We start from the raw sequence: 13,977 nt of genomic DNA, 5'->3' as shown, positions 1-13,977 counted from the left end.
TCTCTATATAAAGCTAATATGTTAATTGTCCCTCCAACCATTTGAATGTTTGACCAGTCTCTATGACATACACTGACCACCAGGGGGCAGGCGCTCTGACCGGTAGGTTAGCATGCCGATTGGGACTGGACAAGACGTGCACCGGTGGGGTCCCTCGGCCTGGCCTGCACCCTCTCGCAATCCGGAACTCCTCGGGGGATGTCGGAGAGCTGGTTTCAGCCCGATCCCCGCAGGCCAGACAAAGGGACCCCACCTGCGCACAGGCCTCTAGCTTCATTACATAAGGAATGATACCAGAAGAGACACAATTAAAGAAAAATGTCAAACAATGAAACATACATTTTGAATTAGGTTAATGAGACTTATTAGAAAAACACCACAAGTAAAAGCAGTCATGTGAAGAGTAAATTAGTAATAAGATAAAAGTTTAAAGGATCAGCACAGACAATTACAGTGAAGGGGGCAGTGTGATCTCTAACCAATCATCACCACACAAAACAAATCCTATCTAATAAAAGAGTAATATGCAAATTAACCATCACTCCACCACACCCACAAGCCACATCCACCAGCCAATCAGGAGCGAGTATGCAAATTAACCCAACTAAGATGGCTGCAGCCAGAGAGAGAGCAGGAGGGAGGCTTGGATTTTCCTGGCGATGTAGGAAGCCAAGCTTTTCGCACACCCTGGCCGGCCCAGGCCTCCGCTTAAGGCTACAAAGTTTCAATTATAGAAGATAAATAAATCCCAACAAAAATGGCTGTGACCATGGAGTGAGCAGGAGGCTTGGGTTTCCCGGGCGATGGAGGAAGCCAAACTTCCTGGCCAGCCCTGGCCTCTGCTCAAGGCTACAAAGTTTCAATTATAGAAGATAAATAAATCCCAACAGAAATGGCTGCCACCACGGATTGAGCAGAAGGCTTGGCTCTGCTCCAGGCTACAAAGTTTTAATTGTAGAAGATAAATAAATCCCAGATACCAGGGCCTCCGTTTGGGTTGCCGGGGGGCATGGCCGGCCTGCAAACCACCACAGGCCCCTCGCCCAGGCCGCTCCATGCCCCAAGGGAACCCCCACCCTGATCCGGGACACCCTTCAGGGAAAACCAGCTGGCCCCCACCAATGCACAGGCCTCTATCCTATCTAATAAAAGAGTAATATGCAGATTGACCATCACTCCAGAACACAAGCTGGCCAGCAGGGAAGGGCAGTTGGGAGGGACCAGGCCTGCAAGGGAGGGCTGTTGGGGGCAATCAAGCCTGCAGGGGAGGGCAGTTAGGGGTGACCAGGCCAGCAGAGGAGGGAAGTTGGGGGCAAACAGGCCGGCAGGGGAGCAGTTAGACATCAATCAGTCTGGCATGGGAGTGGTTAGTGGGTGATCAGGCTGGCAGACAGAAGCAGTTAGGGGCCATCAGGAAGGCAGGCGAGCAGTGGGAGCCAGCAGTCCTGGATTGTGAGAGGGATCTCCAACTGCCCGAAAACAAATCTAGAACAAGCTCCTAATTACAGCCATCCCACAAATCCAATCAACAATAAACTAAAGTACAATACTCCTTCCCACCCACCCCCTTCAGATCTATCAGAGCATCTCTTTTGTAACTCCTTCTCCTCTCCTTAAACACCTGTTGGCATTCCTGTTTTCTGTAAAATCTGTATCCTTGTGTTCTTGATGAGGAAAAGGGTGAGAGCATATGGATGGAGAAAAGAGATAAACACTGTAAGATATGTTCTCAGCACTCAAACAAATCTTCAATATCCCTAGATTTAAACATCTTAGGGAAAATTCTGCCAATTTACTATAAAAAATTACTACACTTGCCCAAGCCAATTTGGCTCAGTGAACAGAGCATCAGTCTGTGAACTGAATGGTCCTGGGTTTTATTCTTGTCAAGGGCACATACCTCAGTTGCAGGCTCCATCCCAGCCCTGGTCGGAAGGCAACCAACCAATGTGTGTCTCCCACATCTACGTTTGTCTCTCCCTCTCCCTTTCACTTTCTCTAAAAAACAATGGAAAATAACCTTGGGTGAGGATTAACAACAGAAAGTTACTACACTTTCTGATGCACTGTGAAAAAAAAATTTTTTTAATTGATTTCAGAGAGGAAGGGAGAGGGGGAGAGAGATAGAAACATCAGCACACCCCCTACTAGGGATCGAGCCCATAACCCAGGCATATGCCCTGACTGGGAATTGAACCATGACCTCCTGGTTCATAGGTCGATGCTCAACCACTGGGTCATGCTAGCCGGGCTCTGCTGCAATATTAATACATATAGTGGTATGAACATCTGCAGATCTTTATTTTTTATTATTTATTATTTCTTTTCACAAACTAATTATTTTACTTCAAGACAGTGAAGCTGTAGCAAACTAACTTTGGGTGTGACTTTCTTACTTTTAACAGGAAGCAACTGAAATCCTTATTATGCTTATATCATTGATTCTTCATTAGAAAGGTGAAATGGACTCAAAAGAAAAAGATGTCTATCCATTAAATATGCTGGTAGAAAACATACATAAGTGCCAAGTAAATTTTTCTAGCTTCCTAAGACTCTAAAAAAGATCTTAAGGTATAGGACAATTGAGGTAATCAGTCCAGTACAATTCTACAAAAATCCTCCAAAATATCTGAGATTCCATCCAAATATTTCTATTGTACTAAAACTTAAAAATGCTGTTAAAACAAGTACAGTATCAATTACAATGGGAAAATCTGTGTTAGATATTGTAGACTGAGTTACATTCAATCTGTAGAGCACACCGAGGACATGAACACTCACATTTCTTACAAACTATATATTTCAGGGAAAAAATTCCAAGGCAGGAAATATGTAGTTATAGCATTAGTTAATGTCACTTCAAGAATCAATATGGTCACTTTGATGTGCCTATATAACAAAAACTTTTTGAAGCTGTAAACTTACAGATGCAAACATTAATTATTCATGTTCTATACTAAATTGTTTTTGAAGGAAAAAATAAAGCAATTCATGTGAAAATAAATCTTTAATTTAGTATTATTTACAAAAGAGATTTTTTTAAGGTTAGTGGGAAATATACAGTTTTGTTTAAAATATCCTGGGAAATAATGTTTTAAAGGAAGAAAAAGGTCCCCAAATAGTTGGCCATACCTAAAATTCCCCTCTATATATAAACATTAGTACTTCCCTCACCTCAGACACCTCACAAAAAATTAAATATTGCATGCATTATTGATCAGTCTATTAGAATCCCAAAGTGAATATGAAAATGACAAATATTTTTAAAAGGTCTGAGCATAAAACTCATTAGTTTTAGTTCTCAAAATTAAAACTTCATTTCCTAACCTTACTACCTCAATTCATTTTCATAGATAATTAAGATATAAGAAAACCTTAAAAAAAAAAAAAGAAAACCTTGACTTTTGACTGGAAACCTTTATTTCTTAACATTTCTACCTCAATTTAATTTCATAGATAATTAAGATACATTTAAAACCATGACTTTTGACTGGAAACCTCCCTCTTGGATTTCTCACCACATAGGCAAAGGTCACCCACCACACTGGCCTTCCATTTATATCTGTTTTCTTCATTAAAAATTGCAAACATTTATGCTGGCAGCTAAGAAAAGTACAGAAAACTGTTTAAGTAGTTAGGCTGTTCTGGGAAGGCCCCAGCTACTAGATGGCAGTGCTTTCCTAATACTTCTTTCTCAATTTCAAGATGTTTCCAAGTATCATGTCATTTCATTGGCAAAGAAACTTTTCCAACCATATCCTTTCTTTTTTTCCCAAATCATTCGATTCATGTTCATAGTAACCAAGGCATGGTGGTTTTTATACAAAAAGTAAATTTTTACTACAAGTCAAATTAGTTTCAGAAATGACTTGTTTCATGTGCAAACTAGGTGACTTGATCTTGTTCTGTTAAACTTGTTTCTATGAAAATGTACCACTTTCATAATGATTACCTCAATATGGATATTTTATGATATTTAAAAGAAAAGAATGGAGGGAGGTTAGAAAATGATGGAGAAGTAATGGAAGCTATACTGACACTCTCCCAGGACCAAACTGGAAATACAACTAAAATACTGAAAAGTCAACTGAAGATTAGCTGGAGAGAACCCTGATAACCAAGGATGGAAGATAGGGAGAGAACCATGCGGCTATAAAAAAGAAGGATCTCTTACCCTTTGAGACAGCATGGAGGGACCTGGAGAGTGTTATGCTAAGTGAAAAAAGCCAGTCAGAGAAAGACAAGTATCACATGATCGTACTCATATGTGAAATCTAATGAACAAAATAAACTGATGAACAAAATAGATCCAAAGACATAGAAGCATGAAACAGATTGCGGAATCTCAGAGGGAAGGTGAGAGAGGGTGGGTGGGATGAGATGAACCAAAGAACTTGTATGCATATATGCATAACCCATGGACACAGTTAATAGGGTGGTGAAGGTCCTGGGCAGAGGGTAGGTGCAGGCTAGAAGAGGTCAGTGGGGGGAAAAAGGAGACATGTAATACTTTCAACAATATACATTTTTTTTAAAAAAAGAAAAGTTTGGGCATTTCATCTTCCTTATGGCTGAGAAGGATTCCAGCGTAGATAGGGACCACATCTTTAGCCAATCATCTATTGAAGGACACTTTTGTTTTTGGCACCATGAATAATGCTGCAATGAACACAAGGGTGCATATATCTTTGCAAATGTATGTTTTTGAGTTTTTTTGGGCAGGTACCCAGAAGAGGAACTGCTGGGTCATATGATAACTAACGCTATACTCTATTTTTTTAATATATATTTTTATTGATTTCAGAGAGGAAGGGAGAGGGAGAGAGAGATAGAAACATCAATGATGAGAGAGAATTATTGATCGGCTGCCTCATGCACGCCCCACACTGGGGATTGAGCCCACAACCCAGGCTCAATGCCCATGACTGGAATCGAACCTGGGACCCTTCAGTTCTCAGGCCGATGCTCTATCCACTGAGCCAAACCAGGGCACTAACTCTATTGCTAATTTTTTGAGGAGCCTCCATACTGTTTTCCATAGTGACACTAGTTTACATTCCCATCAGCAGTGAACAAGGCTTTCTTTTTGTCCACATCTTCCCCAGCACTTGTTACTGCCTGCTTTGTTGATAAGAGCCATTCTAATAGGTGTGAAGTGGCATCTCATATAGTTTTGATTTGCATTTCCCCAATAGTTAGTGAAATTGAGCATCATCTTTGCATTCATCTGTTTGTCATTTTATATGTCTTCTTGGAAAAAGTGTTCTCTACCCATTTTTTAATTGGATTGTTTCATGTTGCGTTGTATGAATTCTTTATATGTTTTGGATATTAACCCCTTTTTGGAGCTGTTGTTTGCAAATATCTTTTCCCATTCGTATTAAAATAAACACCTTAGGAACAGGTGAGATCTTGCTCCTTGACATATGTCATCAGTTTGGCTCATAAACTCTTATAAAAGTTGTCTTTAAAAAGCATCTAAAAAAAAAGAAAGAAAAGCAGGCTGAAATAGCCTCAATAAAATAATCAAACAACTTTTTATTTTAACATGTAAATGTACTCATGCTTTACTGTTTAGAAGAGAAGAATAGGTTACAGAATACTATGTACATTAATCCACTTTGGTTTAAAAATATTCCAATAACTGCAAAAATACATAATTTTTAAATTCATTTCTTAAGTGGTGGGGCTATGAGTAATTTTTTCTCTAAATCTGTTGGAATTAGCTATTTTTTCTACAGTGAATATATGCTATTTGTTAATAAAGATGTTTTAAAATAGGACATACATAAAATCAGTAATTGTATAATGTTATAGAAAAACAGTTATAAGAATGGTGACTCAGATTAACTGTGAATTTGAAGAAATTGTTTCAAGTTCAAACCCAAACTCCCAAATTGAAGTCAAGGAAGCCATCTTACACTCAGGACTACACTGAAGTCTTTACCCCTGTTAGCTGTTTAGAAAAATGTCCAGCATTTCAAGCACAGAACCAAGGTAAAACATTTATTTCCATTGTTATAAAATGTCTTGCTAATATACAGATTTATCCCAGTGAATTTTGTTTTATTAGATTTAAATTTTTATTTTATTAAGGATATCCACTGCAAAATTATAATTCTAAGCTTTTCCACATTAGGCAAATATTTTCTCCTTAATGTTAATCCCCTTATTGTAAGTTAGGTTTTTGGAATTTAAGTGTGTTGGGCCTCAAAATAGCCTCAGAGATTTGATCATAGCATGCTCACAGCATATTGCTGTAATAATATTAGCATCTGGGTACAGATCTGATGACACAGCAACCTGGTATAACATTAAATTAGTAGATTATTGAGTAATGCCTATATTTTACTTTCTAAAAGATTCTAAAGATTTTCAATGTGATTGCATATTGAAAATTCAAATACAATTCAAAGTAGAGATGGAAAAATTTGAGTATTAGGTCAGGAAATTTGCCCAGTTTTTACAAATTTACCAAAAATAACAACTAAAAGTATATTTCATCCAAAATATATCCCAAATCTTTCGTTCTACTAAAGGGTTCTGAATTCTTCCAACCTTATAAAAACTTGCTGAGAGCTACCTTTCTTGTATGTGTAACAGACTATTCCCTTTTTTTGTTGTTGCTTTCTCTTTAATTTTACTAGAGGCCCAGTGCACAAATTCGTGCACAGGTGGGGTCTGGTCGGCCCAGCCCCGATTGGGGTGGATCGTTGCTGGGCCTGTTGGGAGGAGGAGATGGCAGGAGGTTGGCTGGCTGGCCTGCCCTGATCAGGGCCCAATCAGGGCTGGGCCAGCCAGGGGGGAGGGGCCGTGGGCGATTGGCCAGCAGGCCCCACTACCAATTGGGGTGTGGGGGGGCAATTAGGGGCAGGGCCAGCCATGGGGAGGGGCTGTGGGTTGTGGGCCAGCCAGCCCCACCCCCAATTGGTGTGTTGGTGTGTATGGAGCCAATCAGGGGCGGGGCCAGCTGGGGGGAGGGGCCATGGGCCGATCGGAGTGGTGGGGGCTGATTGGGGGTAGGGCTGACAATGGAGAGGGGCTGTGGGCAGTGGGCCGGCTGGCCCCACCCCTGATTGGTGGGGGGGCTGATCAGGGGTGGGGCCAGCCGGGGGGTGGGGCCATGGGCGGTTGGCCGGCCCCGCCCCTAATGAGGGTAGGGGGGCCTATCTGGGATGGGGCAGGGGGGAGGGGCTGCAGGAGGTTGGCTGGCTGGCCCCACCCCTGATCAGGCCCTTCGCTGACTGCAGTGGGCATCATAGCAACTGGTCATTCTGGTCATTACAGCATTCTGGTTGCTGGCTTTTTATATATATAGATTATTTTTTAAAATCTTTATTGTTGAGATTATTACAAATGTCCCTCTTTTTTCCTCCCATTGTCCCCGTCCACCTGGTTTCCACTCAGCCACAGGTCTTCGCCATGCTATTGTCTGTGTCCATAGGTAATGCATATCTATACCAATAAAAGCCCAGGTGGTCCTCGTGCCTTCGCGCGATGCCCTGATATTGTCACAAGATGGCCGCCCTCACATCGTCACAAGATGGCCACCACAAGATGGCCGGCAGGGGAGGGCAGTTGTGGGCGAGATCAGGCTGGCAGGGGAGGGCAGTTGGGATCGACAAGGCCTGCAGGGGGCGAGATCAGGTCAGCAGGGGAGGGCAGTTGAGGGCGACCAGGACAACAGGGGAGGGCAGCTGGGGGCGATTGGGCTGGCAGGGGAGGGTAGTTGGGGTCAACCAGGCCTATAGGGGAGAGCAGTTGGGGGTGACCGGGCCAGCAGGGGAGGGCATTTGGGGGTGACCAGGCTGGCAGGGGAGGGCACTTGGGGGCCATCAGGCTGGCATGGGAGGGCAGTTGGGGGTGAGATCAGGCCTGCAGGGGAGGGCAGTTAGGGGTGACCAGGCCTGCAGGGGAGGGCAGCTGGGGGTGACCATGCCTGCAGGGGAGGGCAGTTGGGTGCAACCAGGCTGGCAGGGAAGGGCAGTTGTAGGCAATCAGGCCGGCAGGCGAGGGCAGTTGGAGGCAACTGGGCCGGCAGGGGAGGGCAGTTGTGGGTGATCAGGCTGGCAGGGGAGCAGTTAGGCATCAATCAGGCTGGCAGGCGAGCGGTTAGGAGCGATCAGGCTGGCAGGCAAAAGTGGTTAGGGGCAATCAGGCAGGCAGGCAGGCAGGAGAGCAGTTAGGAGCCAGCAGTCCTGGATTGTGAGGCCAGGGATCGGGCCTCAACCTGCATTTGGACATCCCCCGAGGGGTCCCAGATTGGAGCGGGTGCAGGCCAGGCTGAAGGACACCCCCCATGCACTAATTTTATACACCGGGCCTCTAGTATGCATATAAGATCGTTGTTTAATCTCTTCCTGCCCCCACCTTCCCTCTGAGAATCTTCCGTCTGTTCCATTTCCATGCCTCTGATTCTATTTTATTCATCAGTTTATTCTGTTCATTAGATTTCTTGTTTATTTTGATCTTTAGATTCAAGTGTTGATAGATATGTATTTATTGCCTTTTTATTGTTTATCTTTTTCTTTTTCTTCTTCTTCTTCCTCTTTTTAAAGAATACACTTCAACATTTCATGTAATACTGGTTTGGTTGTGATGAACTCCTTTAGCCTTTTTTGTCTGTGAAGCTCTTTATCTGACCTTCAATTTTAAATGATAGCTTTGCTAGTGGTAGAATAATCTTGGTTTTAGGTCCTTGCTATTCATCACTCTGAATATTTCTTGCCACTCACTTCTGGCCTGCATAGTTTCTGTTGAGAATTTAGCTGACAGTCGTATGGGCACTCCCTTATAGGTAACTAAATGCTTTCCAGATTCTCTCTTTGTCTTTAGTTTTTGGCATTTTAATTATGATGGATCTTGGTGTGGTCCTCTTTGGGTTCCTCTTGTTTGGGACTCTCTGAGCTTCCTGGACTTATAAGTCTATCTCTTTCATCAGGTAGGGGAGGTTGTCTGTCATTATTTCTTCAAATAGGTTTTCAATATCTTAATCTCTCTCTTCTTCTGGCACCTTCATAATGCGAATGTTGGTACACTTAAAGTTGTCCCAGAGGCTCCTTATACTATCTTCATATTTTTAGATTCCTTTTTCTTTTTGCTCTTCTGGTTGGGTGTTTTTTGCTTCCTCATATTTCAAATAGTTGAGTTGATGCTCGGAATCCTTGATTCTACTGTTGAGTCACTGTATATTATTCTTTATGTCTGTCAGTGTATGCTTAATTTCTGACTGGTCCTTTTCCTTTTTTTTGGGGGGGGGCGGGGAGGAGGTTTCTAGAAGATTCATGAGTAACCTTATAACCCTGGTTTTGAACTCTATATCCAGTATTTTGCTTTCATCCATTTCTTTCATTTGAGACATGTTTCTTTGTCTCCCCATTTTGGCTGCTTCCCTGTGTTTGTTTCTATGTATTGGGTAGAGCTACTATGTCCCCTTGAGTTGTTGGGTGGCCTTGTGTAGTAGGTGTCCTATAGGGCCCAGTGGCTCAGCTTCCCCAGTCACCTGAGCTGGGAGCTCTAGGTGCACCCTTTTGTGGGCTGTGAGAACAGTTTTGTTTTAGTTGAGACTTGATTGATGTTGGTGTCACTGGGAGGCCAACTGACTGTGAGGACCACCTGTGACTACAGTGGGAGAGCTGCTGTGCAGGAGATACCCCTATGGAGCAGGACTTGCTTCAGTGGGGTTTTGGTGCTCACTGAGTCTGCCCCTTGAGTGTGTCACTTATGGATGTGAAGAGTTGTAATCTGGATGGTCTGACACTGACCACTGGGTACACTGGCTCTTGGGTCTCCAAGAAAGTGCAAAGTCAGCCACTGCCTGGGGCCACCCAGCAGGAGCTAGAGAGATCTGCATATTCCTCCTCTTTGTATCGGGTTTGGAAGTGCCCCGATTAGGTCCAGCTATGAAGTAAGGCCAACTGGTGCTGGTGCCGGGTCTTGAGCCTTTTATTGATAGGTTTAGGGCTCCCTGACCCAGCTGCAGCTTGTTTGAAAGATTTTAGCCTGAGCAAGGACAGGCCATTTCATATACAATAGCTGCTGCACACAGCTTAGGTGGGGTTGAAAACTGGATGAGGTGGGGTCTTAAAGAATCACCAGGGCAGAGCAAACAGAAGTGGTTAGTGGTCAGCCCTGCGACCCAGGAAGTCTCAGCACAGAAACTGCAAGCATTCCATCTGGGAGAAAGCCGCCCCCAAGCTCCTGCCCTGATGCAGACAATTCAGTTCCTCCTCATACGTGTCTGTGTTCCTCAGAGCCTCGCCCTGATGCTAGAGCTCAGAGGGAGCAGGACCTTGTCAGTTCAGTTCATGGTACTGGCCTTTTAAGAGGAACATCTGGGTCTCCAGCAGCCTCTCTGTCACTGAGCCCAAATCCACACTGGTTTTTACAGCCCATAGTTCTTAATACCCATGGGGACCACTTTTCCCAGCTCTGGGACCCTGGGTTGGGGGGTCTGATGTGGGACTGGGACCCCTTGCTCCCCCAAGTGGCCTCCACAAAGATGATCTCCCTCCCGATTAAAAAAGCTGCACATGTGGGTGCCAGACCAGCCTGTTCCATGCCTCCGCACCTCCTATCAGCCAGCTTTCCAATGGCTCTGGATGATGGTTGTTCTGTATTTTAGTTATAATTTTGATGTGGTTGTGGGAGGCGGTGAGTACAGGCATTTAACCATGCTGCCATCTCCTGTGAATCTCCAACATTTGTGTGTTTTGTTTTAAAGCATCTTATGATATGCTACTAACAATAAATTTGCTTCAAGAATAAAAGTAATGCTTTAAACCAGAAATCATAGTTTCTACCTAAAAACTGATTTATATTAGATTTTATCTAGACAAATATAAAAATTAAATAGGATATAGAAACATACAGTGTGTCCCAAAGAAATGTATACACATTTTGAAGAATTATTAATTCCAGTGGATTAAATCTAAAAAGAAAAAAATCATTTTTTGGGACACTCTATATTTAAAATAAAATGCTAATTAAAAATCACAAAATGGATGAGAGAAGGTGAAGGGATTAGTCAAAGAATATATATGAATAATCCATAGTCACAGACAACAGTGTGGTGATGGCCAGAGGGAAGGGGGGGGGCGGAGAAGGGTAGAGGTAGGCAAAGGGGTGGTCAATGGGGATATCTGTAATAGTATCAACAATACAGTTTAAAAAAAACACACAAAATTGTTTATAAACCATTATGAAAACAAATGAAAAATATGGGTGCTCATGGATGTATTCTGAAGGGACATAAAACTGAAAGCAGTTATGAATGAAAACAATATGGGAGGTTAGTGAGGCTGTCAGTTATTTTAAAAATTATTTTTTAAAATATATTTTTATTGATTTCAGAGAAGAAAGGAGAGGGAGAGATAAAAGCAACAACGATGAAAGAGAATCATTGATTGCCGCCTCCTGCACGCCTCCCACTGGGGATCAAGCCCGCAACCTAGGCATGTGCTCTCACCGGGAATCGAATCATGACCTCCTGGTTCATAGGTCAATACTCAACCACTGAGCCACAGCAACTGAGCTAAAAATTATTTTAAAATTGTTCTTCCTAATAATAGCATGAGATTTAGAGAAAGTAACTAAGTAATAAATTAACTGCCCTAGCTGGTTTGGCCTAGTGGATAGAATGTCAGCCCTCGGACTGAAGGGTCCCAGGTTCAATTCCGGTCAAGGGCATGTACCTCAGTTGCAGGCTGGATCTCTGGCCATGGTAGGGGCAAGTGCAGGAGGTAACCAATTGATGTGTCTCTCTCACATTGATGTTGATCTCTTTCTCTCCCCCTCCTTTCTACTCTCTCTAAAAACCAATGGAAAAATATCCTCAGGTGAGGATTAACAACAACAATAAAAAAGAAATTAACTCATTTTTATATACTTTGGTCTATAAACACACTACAAACAATTTATCATTTACATTTTATATGTATACAGTAGTTCCTCTACCCACAGTTTAATATTTCAGATCAAGGCTACTCTGGTCAACCTTGATCTGAAATATTAAAAGAATCATTTCAGAAATAAACAACTCATAAGTTTTAAATTGCACATTGTTCTGAGTAGCATAATGAAATCTCATGCCATCTGGCTCGCTCCTGCATAGGACGTGAATCATCCCTTTTCCAGGTATGAAACCTGTATACGCTCTGCACCTGTTTAGTCACTTAACAATGACCCTCAAATGCCAGGGGAGTGATACTGGTAATTTGTATGCAACAATGAGAAGCTGGAAGTGCTTCTTTAAGTGAAAAAGTGTGTATATGTAGGAAAAAACACAGTATATATAGGGTTTGGTACTATTCACTGTTTCAGGCATACACTGAACAAAATGGCCTAGGTTTTATTGAGTTAAATGTTATGGCACAAAACCCACTGACATTATATTCATCCCTCAATCAATAAAATAATAACTAAAATTAACTTATATAACTCATATAAAAATGTTTTACTTTTTATGGTTATTATGTCTAAAGAGTAATCTACTTTCTTTCACTGTTAGCCTGTACACAGGGAAAAGTGTGATATATTAGCATTAATTGAATTCTTTTTTATATAGTCTTTTCTCAAAATTTTATACTATACCAAATAATAAAAGAAAACTTCATTTTTTATGCCAAATAAAATCATAGGAAAATAGACTAGCTTGGATTATGTCAGAGAAAATAAAATAGGATCATCATACTGATTAAAATGTCAGAAACAGAGGGGAACCAAGATGGCAGTGTAGGTAAATGCCAGTACCACCACCTCCCACAACCACATCAAAATTGCAACTAAAATAAGAACAACTATCATTCAGAACTGCCTGAAAGCTGGCTGAATGTAAGTCCTACAACTAGAGAAGTAAAGAAGAAAGCACAGGGAGACTGGTAGGAGGGCGGAGGCACAGAACGGGCTGGTCTGACACACAGGTGTGACTTTTGTAAATTGGGAGGGATTTCTTGGCTGCAGAGGCCCTGTGTGAGGAGCAAGGGGCTCCAACCCCACACCAGACCCCAGGCTAGGGTTCCAGAGCTGGGGAAAAAAGTTCCCATAACTCTGGGATGTAAAAATCAGCAAGAACTGTGGCTGAGTGACATGGAGGCTGCTGGAGACCCAGGTGTTCTTCTTAAAGGGCCAACACACAAACTTACTTGGACTTGATCCCTCTAAGCTCCAGTGCCAGGTGGCTTTGGGGAACACAGGGACATATGGGGAGGAACTGGATTATCTGGCATTGCAGCAGGAATTCCAGGGCAGTTTTCTCTCAGACAGGGGTGTTAACAGGGTTCCTGTGCTGGGACCTCCCCATCACAAAGCTGACTTGCAGCCATCTCTGAGTTCCCAACAGCCTGCCTGTTTGCACTCGCTTGCTTTTTTCTTGATTCCTTTATTCTAATGCTAACCGTGTCGAGTCACACTCGACATCCGAGTGCAAAAGGTTAAGTGTCTGCTCTGCCATGATGATTCCCTGAGACTCTGCCCATCTAATTTGCAGCCCCACTCAAACTATTTGCATCAGCTTTTCCATACAAAGAGTCTATCCTGGCTCTGGCTTTAGACTTTGCTAAAATCTCTTAAATAAGCAGCACCTGGCATCAGCATACCCCAAACCTATTAATAGAAGACAGAAGACCTGGCACTAACCCCAGCCTGCCATGCTTCACAGCTTGGACTTACCGGGACACTTCATATGGCCAGTACAAGGAATAGCCATCTGCAGAACTCTCTGTAGCTCCTGCCTGGTGGTCCCAGGCAGTGGATGACTTTGCACTTCCTGGGAGTCTACACAGCCAGTGAATACAATGGACAGCATCAGACCATACCAAATTACAACCCTAAATCTCCACAAGCAACACAATCGAGAGACAGACTCATTGAGCACCAAAACCCCACTGAAGCAAGTCTTGCTTCATAGGGGTGTCTCCTGCAGAGATACTCTTCCATTGCAGACACAGCTGGTCCTCACAGCCAATTGGCCTGAAGGTC

At 42.8% G+C, this 13,977-nt stretch overlaps 1 protein-coding gene across 2 annotated transcripts in view; it reads right to left on the bottom strand.

The window, feature by feature from the left end:
* The window catches only part of PLOD2 (procollagen-lysine,2-oxoglutarate 5-dioxygenase 2), a 234,771-nt gene that overhangs the window by 71,915 nt on the left and 148,879 nt on the right, over positions 1-13,977 (bottom strand). The gene's annotated exons all lie outside the window — the stretch shown is intronic.

The sequence above is a fragment of the Cnephaeus nilssonii genome, assembly GCF_951640355.1.
Source record: "Cnephaeus nilssonii genome assembly, chromosome: 3".
Lineage (NCBI taxonomy): Eukaryota > Metazoa > Chordata > Mammalia > Chiroptera > Vespertilionidae > Cnephaeus > Cnephaeus nilssonii.
The sequence above is the reverse complement of the archived record's forward strand: the minus strand, read 5'-3'. Positions and strand labels throughout refer to the sequence as shown.